The following is a 21,436-nucleotide window of genomic DNA, read 5'->3' on the forward strand; positions in this document are numbered from 1 at the left end:
AGGGCAGAATGCCTGGTGAGTACCAACTGGTAGCCAACGGACTTAAGGATAAATAGCGGCCATGCCCCTGAACTTCGACCCTCTCAGACCAGTGGGCTTCACCCAACTGAACCGTCAACCATCACCACGCCTGGGAAAACGCAAGTTGCTTATCCGAAGCGGGCTTTGCACGGCCCATGCCCAACTCCGAGAGGCATGTCACCTGAAATGCTTTGGAGTAAATTACGGACAGTTTTAGCTCAGTTAGCTAAGGGATTCGCCGACAGAGAAAAATCGGCCTCCTGCAAAGCTGTTCTTGGGGCTTCCCGTTGGAAGCTTACATCAAAACCCTGGTTACACTACGAGAAAAGATTAACAAAGTCTCTGGATGATGACTGAATCACACCTGGCTTAGACCCCACACCTGGGAAAAACTGACGCTTCAAAATTACCCCCACCACATCGGAAATTGAAGCTTTTCTCACGGAATATTAAAGGGCTGAGCTCTCCCACTAAACGGAAATCAGTACTGAAACGACTCCAAGGCACGGAAAGTTTGGTGGTCTTTCTACAAGAAACGCACCTGATGCCTTCAGATTTTACATGCCTCTGCAACAGAAACTTCCCGCTTCAATACTTGGCCTCTAATGGAATCAAAAAATGGGGTACAGCCATCCTCATTTCCAGAAACGTGCATCCGCAAACATTGGAGACACTATTATGCCCAGAGGGCTGCTATACAGCAGTCAAAGGCATTATATTTGGTCAACTTTACTACTTCATCTCAGTTTACACCCCTAATGAAGGACAGGAAACATTCTATGAAGCACTGGGCGAAACCCTCCTCCCCTTTGTCGAGGGCCAAGTCGTTATAGGAGGAGATTTCAACGGCATCCCTGACCCCACAAAGGACAGATCGCACCCTCCAACCCCCAGAGACTTTAAACTAGCTATAAGCCTCCTTCAGCTGTTTTGAACCCTGGGGGTGGTGGATACATGGAGAGTACTTCACCCCAGCGAAAAGGATTCCTCCTTCTTTTCACATGTGCACAGAACCTTCTCCCGGATCGATCTCTTTCTGACCACACCGCAAATTCTCTCCTTTGCTGATGAGGTGACCATAGGGGTGAAGGTACTCTCGGACCATACGCCAGTTACGCTACCCATCCGAGTCCGTGTCCCAAACCTCCCTCCCCAATGCCATTGGAACCTATATGACCCAATTCTGAATGATATGCCACTAAGGGACTCCATAGCCACAGTGATCATAAACTTCTTCCGGGAGAGTCCGCCTGAAGACACCTCCCCAACTAACACTTGGGATGCGATGAAAGCAGTGGTACGGGGGAACTAATCGCACTAGGGGCAGCGTTCCACAAATGTAAATGACAGATCTGTTTGGATCTTGAAGTAGAGGTCCAAAAAGCCGAGACCAACCATAAATGCAAAGGCTGGTCCCCGAGGACCCAGCATGCCCTACAGACAGCCCGAAGAAAATTGGAGGCACATTATGCAGAGGAAACGGCACACTTATTAGGTAAAACCAAACAGGGCTATTATGCTAAGAACAATACAGCAAACAAGCTCCTAGTGGAGAAATTGGCGAAGGCGAAGAGGAAAAACATTATAGTGGGCCCTCCGACCCCCAGACCAAGGTCCAGTATGCTGAACAAGATAAACTAAGACTAGTGGTGGCCCATCTTTCCGAGACAATGTCAGCGTCTCCCCTAATCCTGACAGCACAGCAGAGGTACCTACAGGAGGCTGCGCTTCCACAACTGGAGGAGCCCAACAGGGAGGGTCTGGACTCCCCGATCCCAGGTGAGGAAGTTGAAACAGCAATTAAGTCTCTCAAACCCGGAGCTCCAGACCCAGACGGATTCACAACAATATTTAATAAAGTGTTTCACCCGCAACTAGTAGGCCCATTATCGTCTCTCTTCAACTCATTTGGGGTCTCAGAATCCGTCACCCCATCAATGCAGGAATCTATGACCATTCTCTTGCTTAAACCTGGCAAAGACCCCAGGGAGAACGGCTCGTATAGACCCATTTCTTTGCTAAACATTCATGCCAACATCTACTCAAAGGTCCTAGCGAACCATTTGGCGAAGGTCCTACCCAAGCTGATAGACACAGACCAAACTGGCTTTATAATGCATAGGTCGACTGGGGATAACATTCGTAGGGCCCTGAATCTGGTGGACATCGCAACCCAAGACTCGCATAAAGTGGCGCTGCTGGCTTTGGACACTTCCAAGGCCTTTGATAAAATAGACTGGGCCTTTCTACAATTTACCTTGGAATCCTTTGACTGCGGCCCAACCTTTCAAGAATGTGTTCTGGCAAACTACCAGTCCCCTAAAACTCTTCTCAGGGTCAATGGTTGTCTATCTGACCCGATCCCCCTAACCTGTGGGACCAGGAAGGGTTGTCCCCTTTCACCGCTCCTGTTTGCACTGGTAATGGAACCCTTCGCCCAGAGGGTTCGGCAGGACCCGGGCATCAAAGGCCTCCTCACGGGCACCTCCCAACATAAGATTTTGCTCTATGCAGATGACATGGTGTTATCCATAACAGATATTCACCCCTCGCTAACGGCAGCCCTTAGAGAGTTCCCGAGATTTGGGAGGGTGGCAGGATTTGCCATCAATTTTGGGAAATCAGCAGCCTAACGATAGGCCTGGAACCTGGGTAACGGGAGCTTTTAGAACCCCTATGCCCAATCCAATGGAGTTAGAAATCTATTCCCTACCTGGGGGTCCATATCCCAGCACGCCCGAGAGACGTATATCTAGCGAACTTCCCCCTACTCTTTAGAGAGCTAGAGAATGCTGGACCTCACAAGAGATCTCACTTGTTGGGCGTATCACTGCCTGCAAAATGAACCTCCTCCCACGATTCCTATATGCCTGCTCCTCTCTCCCCACCATGATCCTGTTGCCTCCCCTTTGACGCATGCAGAGGAAAATGCTCCGGTTTATCTGGAGAGGTAGAAAGGCGAGGATCTCTCAGAGGACCATGATGGGCAGCTCTAGATTGGGAGGCCTAGGGCCCCGACCTGTGCAAATACCAGGTGGCAGCACAATTGGCGCACACACAAGCTTGGGTCGTGACCTCTGGACGGCCAAAATGGGTGGATTTGGAACAATCCCATCTACCACTTCCCCTTTGCTTCCTGCCACATATCCCGCCTCCACTACGTCGGACCTGGGTTGGCACTCTTCGAATATGGGACTGGGCGTTAAAACACAAAGGCATCCGCGGGGGGTTCGGGTCCTTCCTCCCCAATCTTCCATAACCCGGCCTTCTCTACTGCGTCCCAACCATGGAACTTCAAAAACTGGATGGTGGGGGCTGCTTGAATCCCTGGGACAGCTCTTTGAGAATGACCAGCCTCGATCTTTTGAACAATGCAAGGCAACCTTTCAATTTACGGGGGCCGATATGTTCTCCTATGCGCAACTTTGGCACTGGTGCTCCCACCCTCAAACCCGTCAGGCAGCGACATGAACCCCTAGCCTGCTTGAGCTTACCTTAAAGGAGTTACCGCTCCTGGAGGAAAATCTCCACGCTTTATAAATTGTTACAGGAGGATATCGTCACTTCAAGAGCCCCCTACATGGCTCAATGGGAGGCGGACCTGGGGCACCCCCTAGAGGACCAAACATGCGTGGATATATGGGCTATAACCCATTCCTCCTCCTTCTGCATCACAAACTGGGAATGCGCCCATAAACTGCTGCTGCGTTGGTATCACCCCCCACTACGCCTGCATCACTTCAACCGGTCCCTTTACCCCCACTGTTGGCACTTATGTGGTCAGCCGGGATCGTACCTTCATATGTCGTGGTCTTGCCCATCTGTGAAGGCTTTCTGGGCACAATGCATTTCTATTATAGAAGATATAGCCCAGGTGGTGATCCCCAGGGAACCAGAAATCTTTCTGCTAGGCGTCTCAGCACCAGGGGCTTACCCAAAATCGGGGAAAACTGACAAACTTCTCACACAACTCCTACTGATGGGGAAAATCACAATAGCCTGGACCTGGAAGACAGCCGAAGGTCCCTCGATAACTCTCTGGTGGATTCAACTTTGGGACAAATTGGTCGCAGAAAAAGTCACGGCAACCAGGGCAGGCTTTTTACATCGATTCACAGACATTTGGGCCCCGCTCTTAGACTATGATCAGAACTTCCCAGTGATGACTCACAAGCCCCAATCGGCCCGATGGGCCCTACACTCGGGCACCAAGTGGCTCACAGACAACCCTGCCCAGGTGGACCCACAGGAGAATTGATCTGGAAAAGGAGGGAGGGAGTGGGTGATGAGGGCAGTGGGGCATTGGGGTTTCCGAACTATGAATACTCAGTCTTGCCTAACGGGAATAAGAGGCTTTTCCATTTCTTAGATATGTCTGTAATGTACTCATCTTTGCAACCGGTTTAAAATAAACACGTTTAAAAACATAAGAATAAAGGTATGTATGTAAAGGAGCAGTTACATGGCTCTGCAGGAAATCCTGCCCCCCTCACTCCTATATGTTGGAAGCCTCAGATTGTGCCATGCTTGACATCTGCATGTGTGCCAATTCTGCAGCGAGTGTTTGAGAGAAGGTATCCTCTGAGAAAACCCTATCAAATGTATCCCTGAAGAGACGAAAATCTGAGAGAGGAACTCCCTGAAGGAATCTGAAAAAGAGTGAAAGAAGAGCTGGTGAGGTCACAAGAGACGAGCGTGACACCCACAGAATACTGACTGATGTATTGTTGAGAGCTTGAGCGAACGTCCGTTGGTGTCACTTGAAACTCCCTGTTTTAGATAAATGTTATTAAAACAGAACCTTTTCCATCTTCCTGAGTTGGTTAGATTATTTGGTGTCAGAGTTATTCTGCATCCCCATTCATTGCATGCACGATACCCAAAGGGCCATATGCTCATGTGGAAGCGGTGCGGATGGTTGGAAAAGATCCAAACTAGTTTTTTTTCAGAGGTTCGACGATCGGGCATCCTCCGCCATTAGCCGGAAGATCGCTGGGTTTCCTGTGAAGAGCGGCCGATAGAAATAAACTTGCAAGAAAAACCGAGACGGTGGGCAGGTCCCCTTTTACGAAATCTCTGCCCAGTTTCCACGGGCGCTCTGCAGATGGAAGACGAAGTGGTCGGATTGGAGGAGGAGTCAATACTGAAGCCCTCGAGTCGTTTAATGAACACATGGTGAGTAAACTAAGGGGAATGGCAAATTAATGGGATGGGATTGTGATCATTTTTGGGTAACGGGAAATAATTGTGAAAAGGAAAAGTAGCGCCTAGAGTTCTGGTGCAAGGGAGTTTCAGAAGGAGACGTTTCAAATCTCAACGGGGATAGAGCAGAAACATATAACGCGTAAACAGGTTTACGTAAGGTGATGTCTCAAACCCTGTACACGTTATAAGTAAAGGCGAGAGAGAAAAAGGTGATCGTGGTGTTCATTAACATGTGATGTCGACTAGTCTGTATGTTGTTTGTTGAGTAAAAACCTCAACGAGCGATAGAAGTTGTGAAGGAATTAAAATATTGAGGATTGATAGTGATTGAGCCTAGCACGGTGATTGGTACCAATAAAAAAGTTAGATATAGCTAATTAAGAAATTAGAGGCTTGAGCGGCGATTGATGGTGCAGGCTCATATTTGTAGATTTAAAGGCATTGTAAAAGTGGTGAGTGGTGATAATATGGAAGAAATAGGGTTATATCCTTTAAAAGAGGTGAAAGCGGCGACGGGGTATAGTAATCCAATATACGAACCTCCTTCTTGCAGTAGTGACAATAGTCTAGAGGAGAATAAGAGAAAAGAAGAGGTCTATAAGATCATAGAAGACAAAGGAGAAAGGAGTGTGTGGTCGAATCTGTCAACAGAAATAGATAAGGAGATTAAGAGATGGAAAGGAGAGAAGGATAAAGCTGATCGCACTCGTGCAGAACAAATGGATGGGAGGACAGATATTACTTAAAATAGATGGTAAAAGCACCGAGGAAGTTGGGCAAAAGGAATATAAGGATGAACAAGAAAGAAAGGACAAAGAACGAGAGAAGAGATTAAAAGAACACGAGAAGAGAAGGAAGAGCAGGGAGCGTCGGGAACAGATATATCAGGAGGAGCAAGAGAAAAAAGATGAACAGGCAGAAGAACAAAGAAAGTATCACAATAGATAGAGGGCGATAGAAGACATGGATAGAAGAAAAAGGAAGAGAGAAGAGGAGGAAGCGCAAAAACTAAGGGACAAAAGATTACAGAGACGAAGGGAAGTAGAGGAAAGAAGGGAAGGAGTATGGAGAGAAGAACAAAGACAAGAGGAAGAAAGAATTAGAAGGGATGCAAGAAAACAAAGAGAACTAGATGAAGAAATAGAACAAAAAGAAGACAGCAGGGTCTTCATACTAGTGTCATTCGTAAGGGACCAGTAGGGCCAAGCCCAGAAATATGATGGGATAGAATAGAAGAGTTTGTTCTGATAAAGGGGGCAAAGTCAGGAGCATCTAGAGTTGTGTTAGATGAAAAAAAATTGATGCGGAAAGCATCAGAGAAAAGATCCATTAAAGTTTATCAAGAATTAAAGGAAGGTAGCAAGTATAGAAGTCGAGGGAAGAGGGATCAACCCTTAGCATTTCAATCATGAAGCAAAGAGGAAAATCTATTCAGTCACAAACATAGAGCATTGTCCTTAAGCAGACTGAAATTAGACAAAGGTGAGGAAGATAATAGTCACACTAGTTGGGGACAAGACATATCAGATGAGGAAAGAGAATCTACCCTCAAAGTAGGAGGAGGGAGCGTGCGTGCAACTGAAGGAAGCCTGCAAATGGATAAAGAAGTAAGATGGTCAGATCTGGAACAATTTAAGGATATGACGCCAGATCCCACAGCATATCCAGAGCATCCCAGAGGACGATTGTATAGTGAGAAGGAGAATTGCTGCCATATGTGAGTAGGTTAAGGTTATTACCAACAAGGACACAGACAGGGATGATCATCCCTGCTATGGATAGACCAATAGTAGGATCCGAATGTGGGGCAGGGTTCACGCAGTTTCCTTTATTGGAAAAATGGGGTGCAAGACCACAATATATCCCATGGCCACAGATGGACAAGGATAATTTAAGGTGTAAGCTCTCAAGTTTGACTTCGGGCACTGGGAAATGTATATCTGAATTAGACAAAAATGACAGGAGGAAACATGCTGGCCATAGGGGACATAAAAGGTCTCCTGGCAGCTATTCTTGGGGAAAGAGCTGATGACATATGAAGGAGAGCAGGATATTCAAGTGTGAGAGCACAAAACACAGCGCATGAAGGAGCGCTGTTTAATAATTGTAGAGCAGATGTGTGGAGGGCTCTCAGGGTACAGTACCTGGATACGTCAGATATGGGAGCAATCATAACACATAAGATGAAGACCCCATTGCGTACATTCAGGATATTTAGGTGAAATCCAACTTGAAACTCGCGAGCCGTGGGAAAAGACAGTGGCATTCTTTTACCACATTTTATGCCAGGGGTTGCCTGAGCCAGTACAGAGACAGATTATGAAACAAGTGTGGATGGAAGCAAAACCGTGGGCTGAAATACAGCTGACAATAGTACACCATTGTCAGCTATGGCAAGAGCTAAATAGGAAGAAAGATAAGACTGGGAAAATCGAGAAAGCCAAGTTAGTTCCGAAAAAACAGTCTACATTCGACATAGAAGGGGCGGTATTGACAAGCAGAGAAGGATTGGGAATGCAGGAAGCAATGGGTGCATCGCAGGTGAATAATCAACACCCACTTGATCAAGGTGGATATGGGTTTGTGACATGAGGCAAAGGTATGGGCTATAGAGGAAGAGGAGGTGGATTTCAAAATAATCAAGGAGGGTTTCAGAATACACAGAATGAGAATCAGAGAACCCAGGGAGGATATAACCAAGGGGCACTTGTCAGACGAGCGCCCCCAGTATGTTGGACTTGTGGGATGACAGGAAACATTACATGCGTATGCAGAAGCCAAGGGAATGTACAAAATGGCTAATTTTCAAGAGGGGGGATAGATTATCCTCCACCATATAGCACACAAACTAGAGAAGGGTTTGCCCAAGATCACACAGTTTATCAGACACAAGTGCTGCAAGTACAACAAGTACAGCAACAAGTGCAAGTGCAAATGAATCCACCACAAGGGCAGTCGCAACACGCCCCTATGCAGACAGAGCAGTATGCAAACACAGGACAAGTGCTGACACCCAGAATAGGAGGTGACACTGTGGTAGGAAGGAATCCTTTCACATGGATGGGGATGAGTCTGTACCCACAATAGGACAGCTCACAGGGTGACTTGATGTGTTCAGTACTATCAGTGACACCAGACCCCCAAGAGGAACCAAGGGTCGATGTGACGATAGGAGGCAAATCTTGGAGCTACTTGTTTATGTATACGAGAGGGAAAATATCGAATGTCGGGAAATGCCATGAATGCTCAAGGGATCTCTGGAGCTCCAAGTTGAGTTCCTTTTACTAATGAATTACCAGTCTCTATAGGAGAGTGTGACATGTCTGTTCCTTTGTTATATTCACGACAGACGCCACTTAACATTTTGGGAAGAGATTTGATGACAAAACCTAACATGACAATTTAATTCGCTGATCAAGGAATTGTGTGTTCCACTCCAGGAATACACTATTTAAATGTGAGCAAATTTATACTGGCATACACAGGGCAAGTGGCTCTGTGAGGCGCTCCAGTAAATCCAGAGATTTTTCTATATGGAATGAGCATTCCACTGACATGCCTACCTGCCTTGGTTGGAAAAATTGTGAGGATACCTGATGAGTTTTTGTTTAGACTACGAATACCTATGAACGAAGACGGAGGAGAGATTATCCCTATAGAGTTAGAAGCAGCCATAGTACAAAGGGAAATGGCAATGCTTGAAGGAATAGATGATGAGGGTAGACCTTGGAGAACGATAATAGCTCTCGAAGATGGGTACAAATTGACTGACATAACTGATGACGATATGGTTAGGGAAGACCAAACAGATGATGAAGTGGTGTTCTTTATGAGCATCAGATACTCGATAAGGATAGATAAGAGGGAAGTCCCACAGTGTTAATGACTCCAATCAAGCATTCCCACTAAGTCAGTGCCTTGTCTGGGACTGCTCAAGGGAAGACCTTATTTATATATTTTTATGACAAGTTATAATCTGGATGATGAACCCTTGTATAACGCCCCTCTCTTAGGATCCCCCTCACCCCACTGAGCCAAGAAGTAGGTTTGTTTCGCGAATTAAAAAGGTTTATTTGAAAAATTAAACACTAGATATATATCACACTTTGATAATAAATTAATATTTGATATCACACTTAGACATATGACAGTGATCAACAATGGATGATGTTATACTAGCACACTGGTTTAATTACTTAGGAGTAGTATAGAGGATAAAGTAGCTGAGAATGCTTTATGGTTTCAAGGAGATGCAAAGATGAATAAAAGGCAGTACAGAAATAAATTTTATATGATTTCAGCAAAAGATAATATGATCACTTTTTCTCTGACAATTCACTCCCCCCATATGCAATGTAAGGAGATGGAAGTAACACACACAGAGGGTAATTCATAGAATTTCGCAGAAAAGTGTCGCAAGCGGCTGGCGCAGAGTGTCCGCGTGCGATTGTCTGCGCCAGGCACGTGCGCTAAAACCGATTTCCGCGCACAGTGTATTCATGGATTTTAGGCTCCCAAACCAGCCGTGGCGCAGAGAATCGCAGCGACCCTGCAGCAGCGCCAGTAACGCCCCGAAGAACGCCCTCGCGCAAGGAAAAGCCATCAAAATCGCTAAATCATCGCAAAGGGCTGCGCTAACCCTGGACCAGTTCACCGGGCTGGCAAACAGCAAACGGCAAGCGGGGAACGTGTATTTCAGGGGTGCGCGGGAAGTTCCACACGCGATTGGCCCAGTGCGAGCAAGGTATGTGAATTTCAGGGGTGCGCGGGAAGTTCCACACGCGATTTCAGCAGGGTACGTGTATTTCAGGGGTTCGCGTGAAGTTTCTCACGCGATCGGGCCTGGGGGAGCGTGCTACGTGTATTACAGGGGTTCGCGTGAAGTTTTACACGCGATCGGGCCTGGTGGAGCGGGCTACGTGTATTACAGGGGTTCGCGTGAACTTTCTCACGCGATCGGGCCTGGGGGAGCGGGCTACGTGTATTGCAGGGGTTCGCGTGAACTTACTCACGCGATCGGGCCTGGGGGAGCGTGCTACGTGTATTACAGGGGTTCGCGTGAACTTACTCACGCGATCGGGCCTGGGGGAGCGTGCTACGTGTATTACAGGGGTTCGCGTGAAGTTGCACACGCGATTGTCCCAGTGCGAGCAGGGTACGTGTATTTCAGGGGTGCGCGGGAAGTTCCACACGCGATAGTCCCAGTGCGAGCAGGGTACGTGTATTTCAGGGGTGCGCGGGAAGTTCCACACGCGATAGTCCCAGTGCGAGCAGGGTACGTGTATTTCAGGGGTGCGCGGGAAGTTCCACAGGCGATACCAGCAGGGAATGTGTATTTCAGGGGTTCTGGGGAGTACTACACGTGAATTGGCCGTGTGGGTCCTCCCAGGTGTACGCTCCACAACCTCCACGGCCCCTGCAGGCAGCCCACACCACGGGGGACTACCCTGCACCCCTGCCCATGTCCCGCAGGCAGCCCATTCACCATGGGCATGCCCCCCAGCCAACCCACATGTCACCTTGCACTACTGATCAACAATGCATGTCTCCCACCACCCCCACCCCCCAGCAGTGCAGGGGCAGCCTCCACCAGGCCCCCACTCATGTCCCCCTGCACCCCCACCCCCCAGCATCCAGGGTCACCCTCCACCAGGCCCCCACTCATGTCTCCCACCACCCCCACCCCCCAGCCACCATGGGCAGCCTCCACCAGGCCCCCACTCATGTCTCCCACCACCCCCACCCCCCGGCAGTGCAGGGTCACCCTCCACCAGGCCCCCACTCATGTCTCCCACCACCCCCACCCCCCGGCAGTGCAGGGGCAGCCTCCACCAGGCCCCCACTCATGTCTCCCACCACCCCCACCCCCCTGCCACCATGGGCAGCCCCCACCAGGCCCCCACTCATGTCTCCCACCACCCCCACCCCCCTGCCACCATGGGCAGCCCCCACCAGGCCCCCACTCATGTCTCCCACCACCCCCACCCCCCGGCAGTGCAGGGGCAGCCTCCACCAGGCCCCCACTCATGTCTCCCACCACCCCCACCCCCCTGCCACCATGGGCAACCCCCACCAGGCCCCCACTCATGTCTCCCACCACCCCCACCCCCCGGCAGTGCAGGGGCAGCCTCCACCAGGCCCCCACTCATGTCCCCCTGCACCCCCACCCCCCAGCATCCAGGGTCACCCTCCACCAGGCCCCCACTCATGTCTCCCACCACCCCCCCTGCCACCATGGGCAGCCCCCACCAGGCCCCCACTCATGTCCCCCTGCACCCCCACCCCCCAGCATCCAGGGTCACCCTCCACCAGGCCCCCACTCATGTCTCCCACCACCCCCACCCCCCAGCCACCATGGGCAGCCTCCACCAGGCCCCCACTCATGTCTCCCACCACCCCCACCCCCCTGCCACCATGGGCAGCCCCACCAGGCCCCCACTCATGTCTCCCACCACCCCCACCCCCCGGCAGTGCAGGGTCACCCTCCACCAGGCCCCCACTCATGTCTCCCACCCCCCCCCACCCCCCGGCAGTGCAGGGGCAGCCTCCACCAGGCCCCCACTCATGTCCCCCTGCACCCCCGCCCCCCACCATCCAGGGTCACCCTCCACCAGGCCCCCACTCATGTCTCCCACCACCCCCACCCCCCTGCCACCATGGGCAGACCCCACCAGGCCCCCACTCATGTCTCCCACCACCCCCACCCCCCGGCAGTGCAGGGTCACCCTCCACCAGGCCCCCACTCATGTCTCCCACCACCCCCACCCCCCGGCAGTGCAGGGGCAGCCTCCACCAGGCCCCCACTCATGTCTCCCACCACCCCCACCCCCCTGCCACCATGGGCAGCCCCCACTAGGCCCCCACTCATGTCTCCCACCACCCCCACCCCCCGGCAGTGCAGGGGCAGCCTCCACCAGGCCCCCACTCATGTCCCCCTGCACCCCCACCCCCCAGCATCCAGGGTCACCCGCCACCAGGCCCCCACTCATGTCTCCCACCACCCCCACCCCCCTGCCACCATGGGCAGCCCCCACCAGGCCCCCACTCATGTCCCCCTGCACCCCCACCCCCCAGCATCCAGGGTCACCCTCCACCAGGCCCCCACTCATGTCTCCCACCACCCCCACCCCCCAGCCACCATGGGCAGCCTCCACCAGGCCCCCACTCATGTCTCCCACCACCCCCACCCCCCTGCCACCATGGGCAGCCCCCACCAGGCCCCCACTCATGTCTCCCACCACCCCCACCCCCCGGCAGTGCAGGGTCACCCTCCACCAGGCCCCCACTCATGTCTCCCACCACCCCCACCCCCCGGCAGTGCAGGGGCAGCCTCCACCAGGCCCCCACTCATGTCCCCCTGCACCCCCACCCCCCAGCATCCAGGGTCACCCTCCACCAGGCCCCCACTCATGTCTCCCACCACCCCCACCCCCCTGCCACCATGGGCAGCCCCCACCAGGCCCCCACTCATGTCTCCCACCACCCCCACCCCCCGGCAGTGCAGGGTCACCCTCCACCAGGCCCCCACTCATGTCTCCCACCACCCCCACCCCCCGGCAGTGCAGGGGCAGCCTCCACCAGGCCCCCACTCATGTCTCCCACCACCCCCACCCCCCTGCCACCATGGGCAGCCCCCACCAGGCCCCCACTCATGTCTCCCACCACCCCCACCCCCCGGCAGTGCAGGGGCAGCCTCCACCAGGCCCCCACTCATGTCCCCCTGCACCCCCACCCCCCAGCATCCAGGGTCACCCTCCACCAGGCCCCCACTCATGTCTCCCACCACCCCCACCCCCCGGCAGTGCAGGGTCACCCCACCCTCCACCAGGCCCCCACTCATGTCCCCCTGCACCCCCACCCCCCAGCATCCAGGGTCACCCTCCACCAGGCCCCCACTCATGTCTCCCACCACCCCCACCCCCCTGCCACCATGGGCAGCCCCCACCAGGTCCTCACAATCCCCAATCATGTGCGTAATGGTCAGCCTCCACAGCCAAAAAGCCCTACCAAGTAACCCATTCACCCACATGGAAATGGAAATCACATGTTACACCCCCAATGTTCATGAAGCTAATGAACCCATGTCCGTCACACACATTTTTTGCAATTGAATGGGAAAACACACAACATGACATGCATGAAACCAATGAGATGATACCACACAGTGAACTATGCCAACAAAATTGTATTGAAAAAAATAAAGAATGCTAAAGAAAGAAAACTAACTACAATGTAAATGTGAAAAAATAAGCTGCATGTCCGCATAAAAACACAAAACTGGAAATCCAAATCCTAAAAAATTTTGTCCAAAGTCAAATGTAAAAAAATCTCCATGCAACAAAGAACTATGTACAAAAATAACAAGGGTCCATGAGCCCAACTGAACTAAGGAAACCTCCTAAAAAACCTACCTAAATATCAACTATATACAAAAAGTGGAGCAGTGTCCGTCGACTCCAAATCATAATAAGAACGAAAGGAAACCTAAAACTAAAGAACTATATACAAAGGCGGCGGGCAAGTCCAGCGGCTCACTCTGTGGTGTCCCGGGCCAGGGCATCATCAAACTCCTGTTCGATGTCCCGGAGGCGGTCCAGTTCCATGGCCCTGAGGGTCCGCAGGGATGACGCTGTGTCCTCCTCCAACCCCCTGCGGATTGCCTCGAGGCACTCGGCCCGCCTCAGGGCCCTCCGCATGGAGTTCACCGCCCTGACCATTGTGAGCCGCGCCTCTTCCGCCCGCCGCCGCTCCGCACCTATGGCGTGGCCCAACCGCTGCCACACGGAAGACACTCTCTGTCCTGGGTCCCCCTGCCCTCCGGACGATGCCTGCCCCTCCGATGTCGAAAGCCCCGAGCCTTCATGTCTCCCACCATGTTGCTGCTGCTGCTGCTCTGCCTCTGCCCGTGCACTGCCTCCTGCTGCCTGCACATCCTCCGCCGGCTGGGGTGCACTTGTTGATGTGGCCACCCCTGCTGGACTTCTGACTCCCGACTGTGGCAGGGATGCCTCCTCCACCAGCCTGGCCGCACCGTCAGAGGCAGCTCCACAGGGCACCCAGGTGACTGATGGGTGGGAAGATGGCACAGAGGACGACTGGCGCGTAGGGGGTCCAGTTGAGGAGGGGGTCGGAGCAAGCCCCATCAGACAGCGGAATGCGGCCTGGGTGACCTGTCCCAGCAGGCTGACGTGGTCAACGAGCCATTCGAGATGACGTGCAGTCTCTCCATGAAAAGACTGCAGGTCACCTCGCATGGCCCGTTGACGCAACGCCACACCAGCCAGGACAGGCTCAACCCGGACCTGGATGGCCACGTCCGCAGGCAGAGGAAGGCCAGTTGACGTCAGCTCATCCCCTGCCTGAAAACGGGTCTGGACGTAGGCATCCCTGCTGGTGCAAGATGATGCAGGGACAGGATCGGGGACAGGATTGCACACAGGCACCTCTGCGGCCGCCTGTGCTGCCTCCTGTCCCTGGTCCTGCACTGCACCACTAGCACCAGTGGGATCCCCACCTCCAGACCCCGTCTCTGGTGCTTGCGCGGCCCCCTCCTCCACCAAACCCCTCACCAACCTGGATGACTCCGTGCCATCTTACCCTGTTGGGCCCTGTGGGGTCCCAGCTGCCCCTTCTGCTGCCGAGGAGTCCAACTGCAACCTCCGCCTCTTGGACCTCCCCCCGGCAGCTGCGGCCTGGGACGCGGCACCGGACTCCTCACTCCCCGACGAGATGACAACACGGGAGGGGAGCCGGGCCTTGCGTCTCCGGCTGGCGGTCGGATCCCCGCCGCTGTGCTCCACAGCACCTTCTCCGCCCTCTTCATCAGTTGACGCTGCAGACAGGGAGAAACAAAACACAGGCATCAGGGCACTGTACAATGGACACATACACGCATGACAGTTGCACATGAGTGGCATTGGCAAACCTCAGACATGTCATCACAATCCCCAACACACATGTCATTGCAACTGGCACACATGAGCCATACCACAGCCATATCGCAACTGCCAGCACCATCCCTACATATACAACAGCATCAGCAGCCAAAGGGGAGCCATACATCACATGCAACACAGGAAGTGCACCACACATGTACACACACCACCACACTTGCATGCATGTCTACACCTCTGCCAAGTGTCGCACTGTTCAGACGGGCATCCATGTCACATCTGCCAATCAGGCTTCCACATACCGCTGTCACATGCATCCATGTTGCATCACTGTTGCACCCTTGTCAAATACACACACATGCACATGTACACAGTGCTCATACATGCAGCCGAAAACAACATACATGCCTGACATCACGGACATGTCTACTTACATACACATTCATCCAAACATGTGTGCACGCACAACTGCATTTGCCATGCAAGCCCACACACATAAGCACCATCCATGTCTCACACATTACAGCCCTCGCATGTGTCAGCCCCACGGCCCTGTACACCCCCACCCATACTCGACCCCATACGAACAGATGTGCAACCGGCACAATGGCGAATGATCACCACACGCACTGCTCACAACCAGGATGCATGTACACTCACCGCTCGACTCCAGACGGGTCTGCTTCTCTAGAACCTGGACGTGGAGCGCTGGGGATATGCGTTCCAGGACCCCCATCTGTTCTTCCGACAAGTGGCCCCGGCACCCCTTGGCATCCGCTGCCTTCAAGAGGCGCCGGGCCTTGTTCAGGGTCCTGGACCTGAAGTCCTCCCAGCGCTTCCTGACATGTTGTAAGTCCCGGACTGCCACCCCCTCCGCGTTGATGGCAGTCACGATGTCAGTCCAGATCCGAGTCCGTCCTTCCTTGTCGGCGCGGGAACTTCCAAAGAGGGCATCATACTGCCCCAGGACTTGCTCCACCAGGACACCAACTTCGGTGGCACTGAAGCTGGTGCCCCTCTGCCTCTCTGGCCGGGGGTTGTCAGTGGTCACAGATGGTGTTTGCCCCGACATGACAACCCCAGAGGCAGGAGTGGGTGGGCAACTGGGTCCTGGGGCTGGGCTGTGGAGCGATGGAATTCCAGTCGGGAGTCTTCGGTTCCAGCAGGGGTGGTCACAGCAACAGCACCCCTGGCTGATGTGCAGGCAGCAAATGGCAGTGCACGTGGGCAGCAGGCAGTCAGGCAGCAGCAGATGGCAGGTGGGAGCGTGCTCGGGGCTCTGGGGGGCAGTAGTTCGGCCTTCTGGGCAGGAGCGTGGTCTTCCGTGTGCTTACGCGTGGCCAGCTTGGTACGGAGTGATTTGGCACGTGAAAATCCTGCACGTCAGCGTGAAAACCGAGGAAAGGCCCTTAGCGCGTAAGCGCGTCAGCACGCATACGCGATTCTATTGGACCAAAGGCCCTCAGCGCGTAAGCGTTTCTGTGACGTGACCCGCACGGGTGTTTCCCACACAGCACGTGATGACAGAGCACACGTGGAAAGACTGCACGTCAGAGTCTCATCGCGTGTGATTGGTGGAAATGGCCGTACACGCAGAAGTGACAAAGCGTGTAATTGGTGGAAATGGCCGTACACGCAGAAGTCACAAAGCGTGTAATTGGTGGAAATGGCCGTACACGCATAAGTCACAAAGCGTGTAATTGGTGGAAATGGCCCTAGCGCGTACACGCCGCGTAAGTGACGTTGGACGTGTGGGCCTGTATAAAAGGTACGCGTAGAACACCATTTCCTTGTACGTGCTTTTCGTGGAGAGCGAGTGGGTGAATTCTGTACTTCTTGTCGGTTCACACGCGATTTACTTCACGGCGTTTCAAGTTCGTATTCCCTGTTCCCTCTGACAGATTTTTCTCATTTTTCTCTTTTACTGGTTTAACTGGGCCTGTTCCCTCAAACAGTGTTCCCTTCTACTGTTGTCCTGTCTCCTCAGACAGCGTACAAATCTTCTTTTGGCGGGGGTGTTGCCAACCAAACGCGCTCCTTTTTCACGCTCTTTTACCTGGCAGACGGTGAGTCACGCACGTATCTAACATCTGTGCTTGCCCCGTGTGTAGCCTACCCCTTCAGAGGTCATTCTAGGCTGCGTGTGACACGCATACGTTCATTCTTGTGTTACTGGGTGCCACAGCGTAGTGCAGGTTTTTCTTTCTGCACACGTGGTCTAGGAGGGGTTGCGTGCACGTCATCTCCCTTTTTTGGGGCTCCTGTGCGTAGCGTGACCCGTCATCTTTCCCCAGGGGTTACAATCAGCCTTGCAAGAGCACTAGGGTACAATTACCATCTGGTACCCAACCCCTTTGACCCCCAATTGCCCAGGACAATATTTTACAGCCACTCCCATACGCACATCAACATCAGTGCCATGGTTGGGAGGCGAGGATTCCGTAAGGGTGGCAAAGGTGGAAGAGCCACAAGTGGTGGCCGTGGTGGATCCGGTAGGGGACGTGGTCGTTACTTGCAGGGTGAGTCTGTCCCCCCATGTGTGGAGGACCAGTCAAGGGCACCCATAATCCCCACCCCCTCCCGTTGAGGCTGATGTGGCTGACACCATCCATGCTCAGCCCTTGTTGGACCAGCCCATTGTGGCACCAGACCTGGCTGACTCCATGGCTGACTTCCAGGTCAGCAGGCCTATGACACGTGCGCTGGTGCACGTTGATGTCACCATGCCACGTGCATCTGGGGCAGCAAGGTCATCTGCTGCACCAAGTAGGCAGGGCGGAGAGGCTGCAGGGGCAGCTGCGGCTCCATCCACCCCAGCCCTCACACACCCAGCCCGGACAGTGTCGGTCCTAGTCCATGCTGCTGATATTCCCCCTGACACCATCACACTAGAGCCAATGCCTGCACCAACTCCCATGCTGAGTGTGCAATCCCACACTCCTGATACAGAGTGCACCAGGGCTCCTGCCCCTAGTGTCCAGAGCGGCGCAGGACACTCAGGATCACCACCACCTTCCAAGCGGAAGAGGAAGAGTGCTCGTCCGGCACAGGCTGATGCCCCAGACACGGCTACACAGTCCGGCCCGTCCAGGAAGCCCAGCTTCACGGATGACGAACTGAATGCACTTGTCGAGTATGTGTCCGCACATGACAACGAGATGGTCATTGTTGCAGGATCCAAGACCACACCTGCACAACGCCAGGCACACTGGCAGACCGTTGCGGACATCGTAAGTGCCCTTGGAATCGTGAGGCGCACAGCCAATGATTGCTATAAGCGCTGGAATGACCTAAAGCGCAGGGCAAAGAGTAAGCTGGCCTCAAGTCATGCCGCAACTCTAGTGACTGGAGGTGGGTCTCCAGTAGTAGACATGGAACTCACTCCACATGAGTCAGTCGCTGGGACCTACGTCACGGAGGAACAGATCCAAGGCGTGGGAGATCTCCCTGATTACGAGGCATTGTCCGGTGAGTGCACATGCATGTGTGTGTCATCCATGTGCATGGTGTGTGTGAGGGCTTCTGTTTGTGTGCCAGGTGAGAGTGTGTGCGCCTGAGTCGTATGGGTCATCCATGTGCTTCATGCAATACATCCTGCGCAGCTGCATTTGGCCATAGCTGTATCCCTTCTGCCAACAGTAGACATGTAGTCCAACTGCACGCCAGTTGCCCTTGAAGTGTCACCTTGCCACAACATTGTGACAAAATTTAGCACTGTTCATTTAGTCAGATATTTTCCATTCCACCACTTTTACTAGGCATGTCGCAGTCCTCTAGTCACATGTCTGACATGGCTATGGTAAAGTTGAGTGACTTTGTTACCTGGATATCATTTGTTCAAACATGTCCCTGTGCAATTGCACCATTTCGGACTGGCAGCTCCAGGTGAAGAATCTGACCTGTTAGAATTAGAAAAGCTATTACATGCGGGAACTGGACAGTATGCATAGGTGCTGCCCTCCTCTCCATCTTCACTCAATAGCAATGGTACATGCCATCTGTGTGATGGCATGTGTGTTTCATCTGACAATCACAGGCCAATGTGTGATGCCACTGCCAGGCAGCATGCAGAAAATGTGTTCATCTTCAATCTTGGTGTCATCAGTGTGTGCCATTTGCCTGCCCTTCATACGCAGTGAGGGTGCATGCATGGGAGGGTTTTAGTCATGTGGGACATGTGTCAAACAAGTACTGTTTCTCTTGCTTCTCAGCCCTCATTGTGTGCCATGGTGCTAATGCCTGTTTCCATTTCTTTGTTTTTATGTCTTTGCAGGGGAAGACGCACCTGATACTGCTGGGGTTGTGGAGATGGTGCAGACCCAGGAGGGGCCCGAGGGCCGACCAACCACCAGTGAGGGACGTGGTGTGGTGGTGGGTGAGAACCCACAAGTGCTGCAGGTCCTGCTCTCAAGGGGTGTCTCTGGCTGCACCTCCCCCGAGCTGTACTCAGGTGTTGATTCGGATGAGACCTACGTGCCGTCGCAGGTGAGTGTTCCAGGGAGGGATTCTGTTCTGTCTCACCCACCTGCACCAGGGTCAGAACCCTCAATGGGGATGTCAGTGTTGGCAGCTACGCCTTTGGTGGTTACGGATGCAGGGTCACACTCCGCGACATCTGATCCTGTTCCTGGGCCAGCAGATCAGAGGGGGAATGCAGTCCTGCAGCCTCAGGCAGTGCCGGCACAGCAAGGCGCAGTTCGCCTTGCCCCAGACAGGTGTGGTGCCCGCCGATGTGGTGGCCGTACGGCACCTGGCAATACTGCATGGGAGCAATCCATTTACGGTATGGCAACCCAACAGGCAGCATCATCCGAGATGATGGCTCAGGCCATGGATAGGGTGGCCACTTCCATTGTCCCCCCTGAAAGGCTGATGGAGCGACTAGAGCAGGCAACCGACACCATCTGCCAGTCACACAGGGAGGACATGTTGGGGTCCAACAGGGACAGGCGGGCGGCACTGGCGGCTCTGCAGGAGGCCATCTCCATTGAGTCCCAGGGCCACAGGGAAGCCCTGAGGCAGGAGCTCCTTCACCTCAGGACGACTCTTGTTGAGCTTGAGGCTTCTACACACCAAAGGACAGAACAGCAGCTGGAGCGTCTCACCCGTACGCTCTCAGCTGAGATGCAGGCAACGAGGGCGGAGGTCCGGGCATCCCGTGAGTTGTTGCATGGGGACCTCCGCACACTCATCCTCCAGAACCAGACCTACCACACCCGCATGCTTGCAGCCATGGAGGAGCAGACTAGGGCCTTGCGTGGGCTGCCTCCCATAGTGCAACCACCTCCGGATGCAACTGCACAGGGTGATAATAGCGACAGCAGTGATACTCCCACAATAGGGTAGCCGTGTGGGCCATGAGCCCATGGAGGTGTTTTTTTTTCCCAGGATCCACGCAGGTGGGTTCTGGTGTGCATCCTGTCCTCGGACCTCCTGGGTGGCCTCCCCAACCCCCCCGGGCCCTTCAATGGCCATTTTTTATTTTTATTTTTATTTTTTATTTTTATTTTTATTTCTTTTATTCCCAATTTTTTTGGGACGATTTGTTGGCTTCCGTGGTTCCTGTGGGCATACGCTGCATTGTGGCTGGGCACATGCAGGCTTGTAATGTATTTGGTTCAGATGCTTGGGTTTGAGTCACACACACCCCTCCTGCTTCCCGTTTCCATGGGCTTGCAAAGGGTGTGCCCAAGTGACAGTGAATTACACAGTGACGTTGGACTCCCATGAGCTGTGTGGGCAGTCTGTAGTCAATACTGTGTATACATTCCTAGTGCATATTGCTGTTGTGTTGTACACTGCATGTTGCATTGATGTGTAACTCATCTTCTGTGTCTACCTCCCAATTTGCAGGTCCCTTCCCCATGTCTACACAAGGACCTCTAGTCTGGAGATGTGGTCCATGTTGGCAGCAGTGCACCTACAACTCTACAGGCGCCAACACTGCACAGTTGGTAGTGGTGGGAGTGCAGGCATTTCCAGGTGGTGAGACTACTAATATTATACATTAGTGATGTCATGTTAATGGTAGTACGTGCTCAAGTTTGTTGTTGGTCCGGCATTACTGTGAGCATTTCAGGTGTTGCAAGTTTCTAATAGGGACACTGTACATTGTGACACTAGTGTCATGTTGTGGGTATTACTTTGTTTACGTGCAAATAGCAATACATGGCACGGTGTGTCGTGTGGCGGTGCTGGGGTTGGGTTGGCTGACAAGGCACTGTCCTCTTGTTGCATTTTGCAAGTGGGTATTCATTTCAGCTGCTTGAATGTGTAACTTCACAAAACTGCATTGGTGGTGTCAGTGTGGGTAGGGA

Source organism: Ambystoma mexicanum, chromosome 7p (assembly GCF_040938575.1).
Source record: "Ambystoma mexicanum isolate Mex_15411 chromosome 7p, UKY_AmexF1_1, whole genome shotgun sequence".
NCBI classification, from domain to species: domain Eukaryota; kingdom Metazoa; phylum Chordata; class Amphibia; order Caudata; family Ambystomatidae; genus Ambystoma; species Ambystoma mexicanum.